At 49.7% G+C, this 18,163-nt stretch overlaps 1 protein-coding gene across 3 annotated transcripts in view; it reads right to left on the reverse strand.

Annotated features, from left to right (window-relative positions):
- Fat2 (FAT atypical cadherin 2) overlaps positions 1–17,783 on the reverse strand; it is a 92,263-nt gene extending 74,480 nt beyond the window's left edge. For 2 of the 3 annotated variants that reach the window (XM_039086801.2, XM_039086802.2), the window contains exon 1: positions 17,545–17,783. The gene's annotated coding sequence lies outside the window, so the exon portion shown is untranslated. 3 annotated transcript variants of the gene reach the window in all.
- Between the last annotated feature and the right edge of the window lie 380 nt (positions 17,784–18,163).

Consider the following 18,163-nt stretch of genomic DNA (forward strand, 5'->3'; position numbering starts at 1 on the left):
AAATCTAATGACCACAAATGACGGTGAACCCATGATACTTGACTTTTTGGAACGGACCTAATCTTTAATATGATTATCTCCAGCTTCATCTATTTTTCTACAAATGACATAACTTTATTCTTGTCGATGGCTGGAAAAGAATCTCTTCATGTATACACATTTCTGTTGATGGATCCCTGAGTCGGTTCTATTTCTTAGATATTGTCAACATTGCTGCAGCGGACGTGGTAAGTGTCTGTGACATGTCTCCATCCTCTGGGTAAATCTCAGGAGAGGTATAGCTGGGTCATGTGGAAAAGAAAACTAGACACCCACATGCAGAAGGATGAAACCAGGTCAGATCCCTGACCATCTAGCTGCATGAAACTTGTCTTTAAACTGATCAAAGACCTTAGCTGAAACTCTGAAGCCCTTATGGAGGAGGGAGGGAGAAAAATGTACTATTACTTAGGTAAAAGCAGAGACTTTCTGAGTAGCCCTTCAGGGCCAACGACTCCCTTTTCTCAGCACAAGGCTGATGTTAATGAGCAGTGCCCCAAAGCTCCTAAGAACCCACATGTTGGAAGGAGACTCCCACAAATTGACCTCTGACCTCCACACATCTGCTGTGGTGTATACACGCACATACACACACACACACATACACACACACACGCACGTACAAATATGAATAAGTGTTAAGGAATGGAAGGAGGAAGGAAAAGATGATTGTAAGATACTTGCCTTTTACTCCAGCTCTCAAGGAAGGGAAAGAGGCTTGCATGGCTGCCCAGGACACCTTTCCCCCAGTTGCAACAGGGGCTGACCCCTGAACAGACTCCCCCACTTCTGGAATTTGGTATATCTGTGTACCCAAGCTGCAGGAGTACTGGCTGGCATCTCAGGTGCTGTTTAAACTTGGAAGGCCTTTCAAGAAAGGACAAGTCCTTGGATTCATTCACTGTGAATCCCTTGGCACAATCCCTTAGCACCATCGGAAGATTCCTTCTGTCTTCCCAAACCCAGTGCAGCAGCAGTGAACTCAGTGCTACAGTGCTATTAGGTCCTCTTCCTAGTGCCTCCTTTGCTCTGGACATTCGGTGCTGGGGATGGTTCTAGGGGCAATCAAGAGGAAATCCTAAATGAATTCTGTCTGCTATAGCGGGGTGGGCTGATGAGCAGGCAGTGTACCTTCAAAATAGACTGCAAATTCTGCATAGCTGCTAGCCATGAAGGCTAATCTCTCCCTCCCTCACTCTCTCCCTTCTCTCCCTCATCTCTCCCTCCCTCCCTCCTTTCTTTCCCTTTCTTCCTTTCTTTCCTTGGTAGCAGAGAGCCTTTGAGGGTGTTTGAGTAGAAGCCGGGCTGTTTTGAGAAAACTAATCTAACATCAGATCAAGACTCTCCTTCCTCTCCGTAATGGACAAGAGTTCCCACACTGCCACCTAAGCCAAAGGGAATTCTCATCTACAAAACCCAGAGGAGCACTCAGCCCATCGGTCAGTTTGTAGGCGACCACTACGGGGTGTTCGAGTAAGTCACCAAAGGCCCTTGCTTGCAGGAGTGCACAAGGCATCCGGTGGCTTGAACCACATAGATGGATCATGTGACCTTGAGAAAGCCACCTGACCTGTCATGGGCCTTCGTTTCCAGGTAAGCTGATGATGATAAGAACTATTGTGACCCACTTCCCAGGGAGGACAGATGGAATCACAAGAGGATGCACAGAGAGAGGGGGCAGGTGGCACCCTCTAGAACCAGCCATGTGTGGAGATGACAGCAGACCCTGAGGCTTTCTTAGGGGAGGATCTGGAAGCATCAGCTCCACCCATCCCTGAGACCAGAAAGATGAACAATCTCTCAAAAGGAGGCTAGCAGAGTGGGTAGCAGGCTCGCCTGGCTTGTAAGAAGCCCTGGGTTCCACCCCCAGCACTATAGAAACCAACCTGGCTGAGAGTGCAGGAAAGAGTGGGATCAGGGTGGGGCCACTCAGGGTCCACTTATCTACCGTGCACCGTAGTCTCTCCCAGGGCCCAGAAAGTGTCTGAGCTTCTTTATCATTTAAGAAAAAAATCAACATTTGGATTGAAGACAATGGGTTCTTGTTTTGTTTGGGGGGGGGGTGTGTTTATTTATTTTGAGATAGTCTCATGTATTCCAGGCTGGTTTTGAACTCACTAGATATCTGAGACCAGCCTTCAACCTCTGATCCTCCTGTCTCTGTTTCCTGAGTGCCTGGTGTACAGAGGTGCACCCCCACCCCTGGTTATATGATGCTGTAGGTTGAACCAGGGCTTCATAAATCCTAGGCAAGCACTCTGCCATCTTGGTCACATTCCCAGCCCAGAAGACAGTGCTATCATAGACAATAAAAAGCCCATCCTATACCAATGCTGTGCTAAAATATGACTGTTAATTTGTAACTGTTTGGTTATTTTAAATATGTTTCACAGAGGAAAGATCCCCCAAAGGCTTTATACCTGGGGTCTTCAAGGGTTGGAATGCAAATGTGTGGGCAGGGCATATGAAGGATGCAAAGCCCTCCCAGGCATGTAAAGAAGAAAGATGCTAATGTGTGTGTGGGGGGGGAGGGACTCTCAACTGTAGTTTCCATGCTAGGTCTCTTCTGCCAGATCCATTGCCTGGTTCACTCAGAGGTCATGAAATAGAACCTTCTACCTAGAATTCTAGATACAAAGGATAAGAGAAGCCGAACTTCTTTTTGCTCATGGGGGACTACATTCTTGTGGGGGAAATGCATTCTTGTGGGAAGGGTGCAGAAAGAGTATATGCACTGTATCCTTCGGTGAAGGTGAGATACAGAGAAACTATGTATGGTGGGGGAAGAAGCATCCCGGAAGGGAATTCGGAAGGATGGGTGACCTAAGGGCAGGATGCTGTCAAAGTGAGGAAGATAGCCATGGAGTTATCTTAAGGAAGAGTTCCTGGCCAAAGACACAGGCCATGCAAGGCCCCAAGGCAGGAGCAAAGGGGCATGTGGGGCAATGGAGGGAAAAAGGAATGAGGATGTCTGTGTGAGCAGAGAGGTGTCCAAAAGCCCTGAATCCAAAAAGACTTACAAAGAGGAGGATGCCACTGTGGAATCTGAGTGACAGTTACACAGAAAAGAGTGTCGATGGTGGTGGACCAGTGCCTTAGCTCTGTGCAGGGCCTGAGGTAGTAAAGTGCTTGCCATCTAGTCATGAAGACTTGAGTTCAATTTGGAGAACCCACATAAAAAAATCTGGCTGTGGTACAGCATACCTTGAATTCCAGAGGCAGAGGCAGGGGGATCTGAGATTCCCTAACCAGCCAGCCTGGTTTAAATAGTGAGCTCCTAGCCAATAGGAGACCGTGTCTCTAATGATGTAGATTGTGTCCTGGGGAATAACACTGAGGTCATCCTCTGGCCTTCATATGAACTTGTGGGCACACATGTAGTACGATCACACCACACACACACACACACACACACACACACTGAGTAAAATAAACAGCCTCCACTTGGGCGGTGGTAGCGCATGCCTTTAGTTCTAGCACTTGGGAGGCAGAGGCAGGATTCCTGTGAGTTTGAGGCCAGCCTGATCCACTGAGTGAGCTCCAGGACAGTCATGGATATACAGAGAAACAACCTTCAAGGGTGCCCCATGAAACCAACTGGTGGGATCCAGTTCTGTTTGTGACCTGTGACAGACCATCCTGCTATTTGGTGTTTGTTGGGGGTTTTTTGTTTGTTTGTTTGTTTTTGTTTTTTAACCCACCATTTTTTTATGGTGAATTATTCACATAACAACTCTAGGAAACTTATCCCCAAACCTGGATTCCAGCTCCTCTTTCCAAAACTGGAAGACATGGCCTGGTGGGGTTCTTGTGTGGCACCAGTTGACTGGTGCTAAGTGGTGAATGCTTCTGATGGATGCCCCTCCTCAAAGCTAGTTTACATGTGGACGAGAAGCAAATTATTTTCCCGTGTCTACCTCCAACCTGAGCAGAGGGCGGAGCCCAGCTACCGCCATACCACCATGAACAGGCCTAATCTCATCGGATAATGGAAGTTAAGCAGGGTCAGATCTGGGTAGGACTCGGGTGGGAGAAAGCCACGCCCAGGAGGACCAACCGCTCTCTTTGCAGCAGCTGGACACCCTCATGCCCAGGAGACTGAGTCTACTGCTTCTTGAGGAAGAGTGTCTCTGTGTGAGCTAAAACTCCCTGAGCCAGGGAGAAGCCTTGCCAAGCTGGTCTGCAGAGATGGGACCCCACCCACCTCCACCTACTGGCCACCAACTCCCCCATCACTCCAGGTCCCTCTGACCACCCTGCCCCTCCAGGTCCCTAGAAGCTCCACGACAGTGATTTTTTGAGGTCAGACCTTGCACTCAGAAGAAAGTCAGAGGGTCAAGAGTTTAAGGTTATCCTGGGCTACTTAGAAGTAAGCTCAAAGCAAGCCTGAGCTACATCAGACACTGCCTCAAAACAAAACAGAGAGAGGAGAGTGAGAAAAGAAGGAAAGAAAAAAGGGAGAGAGGGAGAAAGGCAGGAAGGAAGGAAGGAAAGAAAGAAAGAAAGATGAATGGAAAGAAGGGAGGGATTGAAGAAAGGAGGGAGGGAAGGAGGGAGAGAGAGGCAGGCAGGAAGGAAGGAAGGAAGGAAAGGAGAAAGGAAGGAGGGGAGGAAGGAAAGGAGAAAGGAAGGAAGGAAGGGAGGGAGGGAGGGAGGGAGGGAGGAAGGGAGGAAGGGAGGAAGGGAGGAAGAAAGGAAGTCAGGCAGGCTCTGAAAGAACAGGGTAAAATGCAGAGGCCATCCAGACCTGCTGAACAGGCCTCTGCTTCTTGCCTCTTTGATTAAGCAGAACCCTTTGCAAAACTGTTGAGTCTCCAATAGACCTCAGGTTCCGACCTGGGTGGCCTTGGATAACTTAATCACTAGGCCTGTCTTTCTTCGTCTGTTAGGATGGCTGTCATCAAAAAAGACTAAAGACAACAAGTGCTGGTGAGGGTGTGGAAGGAGAAGCCTAGTGCATGCATGTTGTTGGTGATGTAAACAGCCGAGATGGAAAACAGCAGGGAGGTTCCTCAAAGAACTACAAATAGAACTACCTACCGTATGGCTCAGCAAACCCACCTCTGGGCGAGCATCCAAAGGAAATGGAATCAGTCTGCCCACCCACGTTCGCCGAAGCACCTTCGTGCTACCCAGTGGAAACAGCCCAGGTGTCCACCATCTAATGAATGGATAAAGACAATAGTCTGTATACACAGTGGAATACTACTCAGACTTTAAAAGAGACGTAGGGGCTGGTAAGATGGCTCAGCAGGAAATGTGTTTGTCGCCAAGCCTGATGGTCTGTGTTCTATCCCCAGGATCTACGTAGTGGAGAGAACTGACTGCTACATGCTTCCGAGGGCATGCGTGGATACACAAAATAAAAAAATAAAAATGGAACTAAATTAAAGAATAGATAAGATAAGAAGAAAATTTTATGCAAATGTACTGTTGAGATTTCATGGGTGCAGCCTTCCTGTGATGCCCAGAATAGTGTCTCACAGCAGATGTGACCTGCACACCAACAGACAACACCGGTTGACACGCCAACATGGGTGAGGGAAATTTCACAAGGCCCCGATCCTAGACAAAGAGCTACAGGCAACCAATGGTTGATGAGAGAAGAAGAGTTCGTTTTCTCCAGGTCATCTTTTCTGACAGGTTATCCCACTGCCATGGTCAGCCTTAAAGGCACGTACGTCTGAGCAGCACTAAATGGATTCTATTGTGTGTGTGTGTGTGTGTGTGTGTGTGTGTGTGTGATTAGAAAAAAGGTTATGAGTGAAATAGACTGTTGGGGGGAGGGCGGCAATGGGGGGAGGGTGGGGAGGGGAACACCCATAAGGAAGGGGAGGGGGAAGGGGGATGTTTGCCCGGAAACTGGGAAAGGGAATAACACTCGAAATGTATATAAGAAATACTCAAGTTAATAAAAAAGAAAAGAAAAGAAAAGAAAAAAGGTTATGAATCTGAGAGAGAATAGGGGGGAAATACAGAAACAGAGAAGGAGAGGGAGAGTAGAAATGACATGAAAACATTGCTTGTATGAAATTCTCAAAAGAAAATCAAATTAAAAAAAATAAGATTTTGAAGAAAGAAGGCGACCTCATCATTCCTAACAAGGCAAAATGAAGCTGGAGTGTAGAGCAGTCACGGAAAGCCAATGCCGTACGTTTCACACACAGGGAAACTCTAAGGTTGATCTAACAGACTCTGAGAGCAGAATGACGGTTACCAGAAGCTCCGAGTGCAGGAGGCAGGAAGTGCTGGTCGAAAGACACTGCATTTCAGTTAGGAGTGAGTTCAGGAGATCCACTGTGCAGTAGGCGACTGAACTAATAAGGAACTATAGCTGGTCCTGGTGATGCACACCTGTAGTCCCAGCTACTAAGGAGACCGAGGCAGGAAGATCACAGTTCCAGGCCTGCCTGGAGTACAGAGAGAGTTCAAGGCCAGCCTGGGTCATTTAATCAGACTCTGTCTCAAAATAAAAAGTAAGAAGTGAGCTGAAGTGTATGTGGCTCGGTGGCAAGGTGTTTGCTGAGTGTGCACTCCCCTGTGCTGCCTCCCCAACTCACACGCAAATCATATACTTGGAAATTACCAGGAATAGATTTTACATGTTCTTACTGCAAAAACATGCCACGTGTTAAATAACTTCATTTAGTTTTATTGATTTAAAAAAAAAATATGACTAAAGACATGATCTCCATGCCAGAGTGCTTGCCTGGCATCCACAAAGCCCTGTGTTTGATTCCCACAGCCACAGAATTATATTTTTAGTAGAAAACAGTGTGTGTGTGTGTGTGTGTGTGTGTGTGTGTGTGTGTGTGTGTGTGTGTTCAGGACGGGGACTGGGGAGATGGTTCAGCCTGCTAAATGCTTGCCTTGTGAATGTGAGGTCCTGACTCACACAAATGACAGGCGGGTGTGACAGCCCACCTGTAACTGAGTGCTCGGGAAGCTGCTGTGGGATCCTTGGGGCTGTGGCTCGTAACCTCCCTGGATTAGCAGGCTCTGGGTTCAAGTGAGAGACTTTGACTCAGGATATAAGGTGGAGAGAGACAGCATCTATTTCTGGCCTCCGTGTGCTCACACAGAGATGTGCATGTGTACACACACACACACACACACACACACACACACAAACTCTCAACACACACTCACAAGAAACAAGCTAAGCCCTCAGGTAACTTCTGCAGCTCGGCGCCAGTGTGAACATGGCGCCCACGAATGACTTAGTGATCACTGTCTGGCTACTGTCTTTTGCTCTTGTAAACTGCTGTGAAGACTATGCTAACGATATTGGAAAGAGTGGCCCTCTTTGCCTCCTTCAGCATCTGTGATTTCCAGGCTTTGCCACCCCAAGTCTCGGTGTCCCCATGGACAAGGGGCCTGAAGGACTTAGTGTGAAAAGCATTTGGCAAGAGGCCAGGTGAGATGCTGAAGTAGCTGACAAGTTGAAGTCAGTACTACCACAGTACATGCTCAAAAATCTGTGGAATGTAGGAATTCTCCACACATCACTGGTCACCAGTGTGCCCAGGAGCTCTTTTTGGGAGCAATCCCAGAGACACACACATATGTACTCTCACTTGCACATGCATGTGCGCGCACACACACACACACACACCTGCAGACCCTGTAACACTCCTCTCTTTGCAGTGATTTGTTTCAAATGTGAAGAAGCAACCTGAGAGATATGAACTCTTCCTGGACTTCAGAAGGGACAGAAAAGAAAGGGCACGAGCAGAGGAGGTGCTATACACGGGCTGGGGGCTCAGCTCCCTGCAAAGTAGGTGCACGACCCTGAATTCTATCTTCAAGGAAAAAAAGGAAAGGGAGAGAGGGAGGAAGAGGACAGGAAAAGAGGGAGAAAAGTGGGATGGAAGAGAGGGAAGGAGGGAGGGAGAGGGGTGGGATGGGAAAGAGAGGGAGGGGAGGGAGAGAAGAAGGGGAGAGGAAAGAGGAAGAGAAGGAAAGGAAGATCAAGGGAAAAGGGAGGGGGAGAAGGAGGGAGGGAGGGAAAGAGAATGGGAGGGGAGAAGAGGAGAAAGGGAGGAAACAGAAATCTATTCTAGCCACTTAGATGGTTTCTTCTTTTTTTTTTTTTTCTTTTTTTTGGAGCCGGGGACCGAACCCAGGGCCTTGCGCTTGCTAGGCAAGCACTCTACCACTGAGCTAAATCCCCAACCCCAGATGGTTTCTAGTTATAGTCTCCTCCCCTGTGTGTTCTCCAGAGATGTGCAGGATGCTCTCTCTGGTCCATTTCCATCTATAAATGAGCTTACACAGCCCAATGCCCTCTGTATCTAGAGCTTCCTGCTTGACTTTCCCACCACCACCCAGACACAGGGAGTGGATGCTGTCTTACCCTTGCTCCTTGCCCACAAACTCCTTAGTGGTATGGCCACTCCCTGCTAGGTTCTACCTCCAACTTTGGCACAAGAAGATGTGCCAGGTAGGGCAAGGAAGCACACTATGGTGGTCATGTACAGACGAGTCCTGCCTTGGCCCATGACTTATTGGTGACTGTCAGCCAATGATGGGACCTGACTGAGCCTGGGTCTTTTAATACATCAACCAAGAAATAAGCATCAGGCTGTTAGGAGGCCAAAGCAGGATAGAATGTGGATAGCACAAAGCCATGCCTGGAACCTTTATGAGGGCATTGTTACAACCCCAATGGCATGGTTGTCGTCAGAGGGATTGAGTGATCACAGGGCAGAGTCCCTCATTCTTTGGAGCCCAGCAACCATCCGAAATAGGATGGACTATCTATTCTCCTACGTCTCTGAGCCAACCCTCCCTTAAGCCAACATTAGTGATACACTGGGGTCCAGTGGAGGGTGGAGATATGCGGTTCTCAGAGGAAGGTGACATTAACTAAACATTTACTGTAAGCTAGAACTGTGGTGAGCACGTAGTACCCTTCATCCCCTGAGGTTAACGCGCGTGCACGCTTGCAAGTGCACACACACACACACACACACACACACACACACACACACACACACACACCACACATGCGCGCGCGCAGACACACGCACAAGACGGTCATGGGACTCACATAAATGACCCACCTTTCTGATCCCCACAGCCAAGCTGGAGTAAAACTCACACTGCCTATGTGTCTAACAGTCGCCCGGCCTGTCTGTTCATGCCCATGGGTTGGAAAGAGCCACCAGGAAGGGAGGGGTTCTGTGGTCCCTCCCCCACAGCAGGGATTCTAATACTATGGGACTGCTCATACCAGCAGATTCTCAGCCAAGGCTCCATGTCCAATCCTTCTTTGAGTTTCCTTCTCTCCAACCTGGCCCTACCCAGCCTTCTGTCCATCTGTCCTCTCCCTCCCCTGAGCAGGGCAGCTTAGGACAGAACCAGGCAGGCTGGCAGGTCACAGCAGGTAGAGAGCAGTTTTCTAGCAACGAGGAAAGAGTGCACTCAGGGCCAGCGGCCCCTAATGAGTGAGGGGTGACTTTGGAGCATCGTCTGTTGACCCAAAGGTGCTGGACACTGACCACACCTCTCCATCTCAGGACCCGATGCATCCTAATTCCCCTTATCCACCCTAAATGTATATACTTTCTGCTTATCCGCAGACATAGGAGTCAACGGATCTGTGGAGCAGTCTGTGCTCTGCAAAGCAGGCTGCTGTAGCAACCAGGGGTTAAAACATAAATATCCCAGCCCCACCCCAGATCTATTGACTCAATATCCTCAGGGGTGGGGCTCAGGAATAGGAGTCTAACGAGTTTCCTGGATGATTTTGGTGTGCCTGGAGTTGAGGATCTACTGAAAAAGGCACACAGCTCTTTCTTTAGGGTCTTCCATTGGGCCATACCTCGTATGAGTGAACAGATGCTCCACAGGGCATTGGTAGGGTTGGACAATACGAGGAAGGGATTTGACAGAAAGACTTTGATCTTTGAGGCTAGATAAGAGATTTGGTGTGTTGGAGACCACAGCCTTTGAGGAGCATGATTGGGTAGGGGCATGCACTGAGGTTGCTCAAGTAGAGACAGATCTTGTTCCCTAGTGACCTTCTGGATGCTCTTGGGGGAGCATAGGACCTTGGCAGACTGCCAAGTGGACCGCTCAGAAGAGTGGCCAGGAGGGAAAGCAACCAACCTTACACATCTGAAGTTCATCTGAATTTTAAGCCTGTACCTGTTACATCAGTGTTCAAGCCCCAGGGACAAGTGTTTACCTCCCAGAGACGGGGTCTGTCCACCTTCAGAGAGTCCCAGCCCCTGAACCATGCTCCTCTTGCAATAAATAGAACTGAACCTGAAAGTGATGACCTCTGCACAGCTCATGGCCCAACAGAGACATGAACAAAAACCTTCACCTAAGATTCCTCATGGGACCAGCAGAGCTCATCACCATCTCCATCAAACAGCCCAAAGAACCAGAGCCGAATGCTTAAGTCTACTGGGGTGTGGCTGTAATGGAGTACTATGCAGCAAAGAAGAGGAACTGTTGTTCTAGGAACCATGCAGATGGGTCTTGTTCATGATGTGGAGCTGTGGGTGTGTTGCACACACACACACACACACACACACACACACATTGTGCTACAACTAGTATATAAAAGTCAAAATAGGCGAACTGAAGCTATGAGTTAGATTAGGGTAAAATTACCCCCAAAGGTGTGGGAGCAATTGGTACCTGAAAGGCACACAAAGTGGGGTTTCTGGATGGAAGGTATTTCTGTTTATCTTGGAGTTGGTTAGTTTTCACTAAACTGAGTGTTCATGAGTCATGTTCTTTTCTGTATAGATATCGTATTTCATTAGAAAGGTTTTTAAGCCCTAGCAAACGTTCAGAGGTGAGTCAACACCGATAGGGAAGAAGCCGTGTAAGTGATGGCAGCGTCTAACTGGCCGTGGACCAAGTGGGTCTCTTCCTACCAGGAGCCAGGAAGGAGGCGGTACTCCAAACCAAGCTGTATGAAAACTGTGCCAGGCAAGGCAGGGCTGTGGAAACCAAAGCTCCACAGTCCCATGCCCAGAGCCTCAAAGCCCATGGAAACCTACTTTCTCAGCCCCTGCCGTATTTTACTTCTCTACACGTAGAATTGGATGCTTTTCTAAACATCTGAAAAACTCAACTGCTCTGGGGGCCACAGAACAGGAAGGCCACAGCAAAGCAACTGAAAGGTTGTTTAAATTAGCAATTTCAATAAACTCACTGGGCCTCCCGAATCATTCGCGCTGTGATTGGAGTGCACAGCCAGAGAAGGGAGGTGTTGCCATCCTGAGATGGACAGCTGGATTTTACGCATTACAAAGAGGTAGCTAGCATGGCAAGGGATCTCAGGAGAGCTCCTGGGGCCCGTGACATCTGCTTTCGGCTCTGGTTTTTTATACTTTATAAAAACTCAGCAGCTAAAGCAAGAGCACCAGGTGCTCTCCTTTTGAAAGTTTACGAAGAGAACTTTAAAAGTTGTTGTGACCAGGCTCTGTGTCAGGGCTTGATATGAGAGTCCCACAGGGCCAGGCTACTGGTCTGAATCCGATGGTCTGAGATCCTGGGAGCTGAATCGGTTCCCAACCTTTCAGGCTCTCCTCTTCGCCCGTAGCTACTGGCACACAGTGTTCAATTACCATGAGCCGTTAACTCTGTTAGCTGTAACAGGTGAGTGTAATGACAGTGTGTGACCCTCTGTTGAGGTGAAAGTGAGTGTCCTGGACTAGACAGACGGACAGTGACAATCAAGCCAGGAGTGGCTGCAGAGCTCACACTCATAGAGACTGTCCTGACACCACCCCTCTGCTTCCCCAACTGATCTCCCAGGCGCCCAGAGCAGTATAGTTCAGGACCTTGTGTCCCAAATGTCTTGAAAGGACCCAGGGGGATGGGATAGAAGGGAGCCCTGATTTCAGGCACGTGAGTACACGCAAGCCAACACACTCACACAGGCTGACGTTATCCCACACCAACATGTGCTATCCTGCTCAGCTTGGCCGTGGGCATAGGAGCCCAGGGAAGCTGATGGATCTGCTGCTGAGGCAGCTTCCACCCAACCTTCCCGAGAAGAGAGCTGCTGTGCTCTGGCTACACTGGTGCAGGCCACTGTAACCTCAGGACTGGGAACAAAACCGAAAGAGGCAAGGAGCCGCCATCTTCTGCAAGCTCGAAGTCACAAAATGCTCAAGCTGAGTTCTTCTGGACTGCAGATGGCAAAAGGTTTAGAGACAGGTTTTGAGTTAGTCTGTGGGTAATGGCAGCATATAAGACCCTGGACTAGCCTATGCAGGACAAGATACCTTGACCTTTATTCTTCTTCATCATTCTCAGACAGATGTGCCTAGCAAGACACTGGGACCTGAGCTTCTTCATCGTCTCTCAGCACTTATGGAGAACCCCGTCACACACAGCCCTGTGGTATGATGTCTTTCTGCTTTTAGACCTGTGGGGATGGGAGCCAGAAAGATGGCTCCGTGGGTCAAGGCACTTACCGCCAAGCCTGACAACAGAGGTTCAATCCCTAGAGGGAGAGAACTGACTCCTGAAAGTTATCCTTTTATTACCAAGTGCACCAGGGCACTCCCTCGACCACACACACACAATAAACAAATACATAAATAAGTGTATAAGGCAAAGATCTATAGGGAGGTCCAGATGGACTGAGCCAGATGGACGTGCTTCAAAAAATACCTGGGCCAGAAGCTTGGGAGAGGCTTGGAGGAAGCATGGTTAGTAAAGGCGAAGGGTGAGGAAGAGCCTTAACACCGCTTACGTCTGTGTGCGTGAATGATCCCCCACTGTCTATATTTTAAAATGGCTACGTTCCAGGCATGGTGGGCCATACCTGTCACACTAGCACTTGGGAAGCCGAAGTGGGAGGGCCAGGAGTTGGAGGCCTGCCTGGGCTCCGTGGTGAGAGACTCTGTCTCCAAAACAATTTTTAAAAAAACTTTAGCCGAGTGTGGTGGTACATGCCGAGTTCAAGGCCACCCTGGTCTACAAAGTGAGTCTAGGACAGCTAGGGCTACATAGAGAAACCTTGTCTCAACAAAACAAAAACAAAAACAAAAAACAACAACAAAAGCAAATTTGATGGCACATTTTTATAACCCCAGCACTTGGAAGACTGAGGCGGGGTGGGGGTGGGTGGTTGCTGTGAGTTCTGGGAAGGCCTGAGCTATAGAGAAAGCAAGCAAACGAACCGATCTGCACTCCCTTCATTGTCCAGCTCACTCTACTTCCTAGAACAGCTGCCCAGTCCTCCCCACAAGCACGAAGGGTCCTGTACTTGAAGGCCGTGTCCCCGCATATGCTATTCTCTGTCTGTGGGGTGTAGTCTCTGCCTTTCCTTGTCAACTATGTGGAATCTGGGGCTACATTGCACAGTGTAGGTACAATGGTCTCTCTGGTCTCTGTGTCAGCCTGAGTTTTCCTGTTTTATTGCCCAGCTTGAGGTGTTACGCTGTCTGCCTAGCACCTGTCTCTTCCAGCTACTATTATTTTGCTTTATTTGAGTCAGGGTCTCGTGTAGCCCCGGCTGGCCTCCCCAACTTTATGAAGTGAGTCTTAGCCAGCAGAAGCTGGGTGATGGAGTTGATCTTTCTGAGTCTGTCCCCGCAGGGAAAACCAAGGTGACAGAAAGATCCAGGAGAAGACAATGAGGATGACCATGATGTGTACGATGGTCTAGCCTGGAGACATGAACCACTTAGGGCTAGCCTGCATCCTCTCTTCACTCACACCCCACAACTACATATAGCTTGCTGTTAGATAAAAACCGACCCAAGTTTAAGTAAATGTTGAAAATCTATGGTGTTGCTTATAAAACAGGACCAGTAATTAATTTTTCAACAGGCAATTCTGGACCCTTGAGGACCCTTCAGATTGGACATGTATCTTCTGGTTGAGTGGAAAGAGCTACAGAACAGGGAAGGGCTGTAGGGGTGTGTGTGTGTGTGTATGAGAGAGAGAGAGAGAGAGAGAGAGAGAGAGAGAGAGAGAGAGAGAGAGAGAGAGAGAGAGAAGGGGTCCAACTGATAAGTTTCTGTCCCTAGAAGAGCAGCTTCTAACCTAGGGACCGGCTTCACCGCCCATCCAGCACACCCTAGGGTATTTGAGGTCAATTCACCCTTCCCTGAGAATGGCCTGACTAGAAACATCCCCTGACTGGCCGAGACAGAGTGAGGCAGAGGAAAGCAAGAGATGTGAGTCCAGGTCAGGCCTTCCCTACTAGCCGTGTGACCCTGGTGTTGTCATCAGCCTCCCATGTTGATTCTGTCTCACTCTCGGTCTCAGAATCCTGAAGCTGTCTGCGCTGTGTTGGCTCACAGCGTCTCTCACCTGCAACCGGAATAGAGGCCCCAGTCTCCGCTTGCCCGCTCGCCTGAGTTAACTGTTCACACGTCAGATACAGGGCACACCAGGCTCTACAGAGAGCAACACAGTCCCATAACTGACATTCATTCTAGCAAGACAGATAACCTCAAACAATGCAAGCCTGGCTGTGATCAGTTGTAGGAGGGGAATGATTCAAGGTACCTTGAGATGACAGCACCCTGGTGGAGGACAGGAGAGCCATCAGTAGGCCCCATGCTGTGACTTTATTGAATCCTCATACCAACTTTCTGAGAAAAGAAGGATGTCGGACCAGGCACGTGGCTCAGCCAGTAAAGTGCTTGCCTTGCAAATACGAGGACATGACTTCTGTCCTCAGAACCCATATTAAAAACAAACAAAAGAGCAGGGCTTAGCGCACACTTGTGATCCAAGCGCTGAGTGGGTGGAAACTGGCACAGCACTGGGGCTCACTGGCCAGGCAGCCTAGCTTAATTGACACAAGTGTCAATTTAGTGGAAGACCCTGGCTCAAAAATCAAGATGGACAACATCCAAGGATGTTCTCTGGCCTGCTCATGTGTGTGCATCCCTGAGCATCTCCACACTCCACAAACACCCAGGTGTGCACAGAAATGAAGGTGACATCACCTACGTTTCAAATAAAGAGACTGAGATTGTTTTAGGGAAGTCTGGAGCCCCAGTCACGCAACTAACAACACTCAGGGTTTAGACTTACACCTGTCTCACTAAAGCTGCCTTCAAACTGTCCCTGTAAATGGAATTATTAGCACTGTGGGTTGGAGCAGTAGAGTTCCAAGATCTGTTGGTATTGGTGACCCAAGAACCATAGAGCTTCCAGAGGGCAAGCCCACCTAAGGGGTACCTGGAGTTCCCCATCACCCACATCCCCAGCACACATGATTTCCCTCTGAAGCTCAGCACCTTCTGCTGGCCTCTTCCATAGAGCTCTGTCTGGCCAGTGGTAGTTGCTAAATCTCAGCCTACCATGGAAGTCTTCTCTGTCCCACTGAGTCAGGGGAGTTAAGTCACCAAGGCAGAGGAGGAAGGGAGGGGGGACAGAGCAGCTTCACTCCCAAGGGCAGATGTGGAGGAGCCAGGAGGTTCAGCCCTCAGACGTCAGGCCCAGCTGCTGGGTAGCGGCTGCAGCACACAGGTATCTTGCATATGGCTCCCGGGGTCCCTAAGGACTGAATGCTGAGAATCGTGGAATCCCAGGGATTCTACACAATTTCATCTCTTTCAGTTCTCCAGCTTTCTTCATATCACAGACGAGGAAACAGAGACACAGGGAGAGGAGGCTCATTGCTTTATTCCATCTATTGGATGAGCCAGCACCGGGGATTTGGTCTTTTCCTGTGAGAACTCTGGCAGGTTCTCCAGGCAGATCCTCCTGGGAAACCTCACACCTGCCTCCTCCAGGAACATGCGACACTCAGACAGACAGCAGATTCCTCTGCCTGTCCTGTCTGTCTGATGGCATCTGGGGGGTGGGCTATTTCAACCAAAACAGAAATCTTTACTTATCTTTGTTGGAGGGTCTCACACAGCCCAGTCTGGCCTTGAGTCCATTGTGTAGCCACAGAGGAGGGCAGGCTTCTGATCTTCCTGCTTCTGCCTCCTTGATGCTAGAGTGACGAGGCTGTGTCACCGCGGCCAGTTTATACAGGGCTGGGGCTAGAACCCAAGACCTTGTGCATGATAGGTAAACACTCTACCCACCCAGCTACACTCCTAGCACCAACTGAGAACGAATCGACAGGGTGGGCGAGATAGATCAGTAGATAAAGGTGCTTGCTGCTAAGCCTGGTGACCTGAGTTGATCCCTGGGATCCACAGGGTTGAAAGAGAGAATCGACTCCTGAAGGTTGTCCTCTGACCTCTACAGGCATGCTGTGGACATGCAAATGCCAGCATACTTACACACACACAGACACACAGACACACAGACACACAGACACACTGTAAAACAATCTTTAACTGAAATGAGTGAATCTTAAATGGCCCTCCAATACCTTGACTCCGTTTGTAGAAATGTCAACCCAGAGACTCATGACCCTGTCCCCGGCCACACAGTATGAGAATCTCGGGAGCACAATGCGTGGTCTCTTTTCACACTGCCACACCTTCTGCTAGGAAAACTCAGAAGACCATGCACACATGCTCAGCACAGACCCCAGCACACAGGAGGAGCTCCGCACAAGCCAGCGCTGGTGAGCATCCTTGTCCTCACAGGCAGAGGGCAAGTGAATCAACTCTACCTCAGCTCCACACTTGGAAGTGAGACTAAAGACCAGAACGCTAGAAGTCTTGAGTCTCTCTCCACCTCGCTCCTCTTCCCTGAGCCCAGACTGGCTCTGGATCCTGTCTTGGGCAGAGGCAGCCTTAGGAGCTCCTGGCAAGCCTCAGCACAGCCTTGCCGTTCTCCATGCTGGGGCGAACACACCGTCTTTCTCCCACGGAGGGCTGAGCTGAGCCCCAGTGACTTTTTCAGAATTCCACTTGGGCTCTCTGGACTAAGCTCCTGCCTCCCTCAAGGCACGAGAACAGAATTGGTCTCTGCTGTCTTCTGAGTCAGCTCTACCTCCAGAGCCTGTCAAACCACCACCTTTCCCGGCATTTAGTCACAACGTTTGCCCCTGTCACACAGCCAGGCAAGCCAAGGGTCTGGGAGGGCACCCTTAAAAGACTACAGGATGAGGCATGGGTAGCCCTACTGTCTGACGCACTCCCAAGTCTTCCTTCCGCCTTACTAAGTAGCCCTATCTGCCACAGGCCTCTGTGCCCCTCAGACACGTAAGAGGCTAGCCCTTCCTTCAGCTCACTTTCCAAAACCACATATAGGAAACCTTCATACAACATGAAGCCTCATCCTTAGAACCCAGGCGAAAGACGAAAGTCCAACCTTCCCCTGGTACAAATGTGACCTTCCTCTTCCTCCTCAAGTCCAGAATCTTATCCTTCCAAAGTCCTGCTGACTAGTGCCCAGGTGTGGGCCGGCCACATCACTGTCACCAGTGCACCTAGGGAGACTGAGACTGGGAGTCCCTGTCCACCCCTCTATGTCTGTCTTGCCAGCTCCTGGTTCCTTCACTACCTTGCAGGAGCTTGTGCCAGCTTGCTCAGAGACCAGGCGTAAAGACAAATTCATTTTACAATCCCAGCCCCAACCTCTCCGTCCCTTCCTAGGTCTTACCTGTCCTCCTCAGGTGGAGAGGGTGCCTGGAAGGAGTGGATGCTGGGCTGGGGCTCCTGTCCCCAGGGCTTAGCTGAAGGCTCCAGAGGGAAGGACGGAGGAGCAGGAGCCAACAGGAAGGCTCTCAGCACTGCCCCAGCCCAGAGGCTGCTGAGAAAGTTGGAGTAGGTGTGTCCAGGCCCAGGAAGGAGAAGGGAGAGGAGGAGGGAGAGGAGGTGGGAGAAGTGAGGCGAATCATCCCCCTCCTGCCAGCTCTCTGGCTCACTGCAGGGAGAGAAAGCAAGGAAGCCAACTGGTTTGCAGCCCAGAGCTCACAATGGGGTAAGGATGAAGTCAGGGAAGATGACGGCCCCTTGTCACCTCCCTTCCAGATTCCGCAGCTCAAGAAACTGGGTCCCTGGGCAGTTAGTGTTATACAAAGTCACCTCAGACTTCTAGACTGGGAAAGGTGGATTAGCTTGCAGGTCAGTGTTCTATCCACTCCTCATTTCCAGATCCCCCCCCCACACACACACACACACACTTCCAGCTCTGCACTGCCAACTGCTATGTAGCCCTGGGCAGTCGTAGAGCTGGAACCTCAGTTTCCCTCCCTCCCCCTTTTCCTTTTCTCCTCTCA

Source organism: Rattus norvegicus, chromosome 10 (assembly GCF_036323735.1).
Source record: "Rattus norvegicus strain BN/NHsdMcwi chromosome 10, GRCr8, whole genome shotgun sequence".
NCBI lineage: Eukaryota > Metazoa > Chordata > Mammalia > Rodentia > Muridae > Rattus > Rattus norvegicus.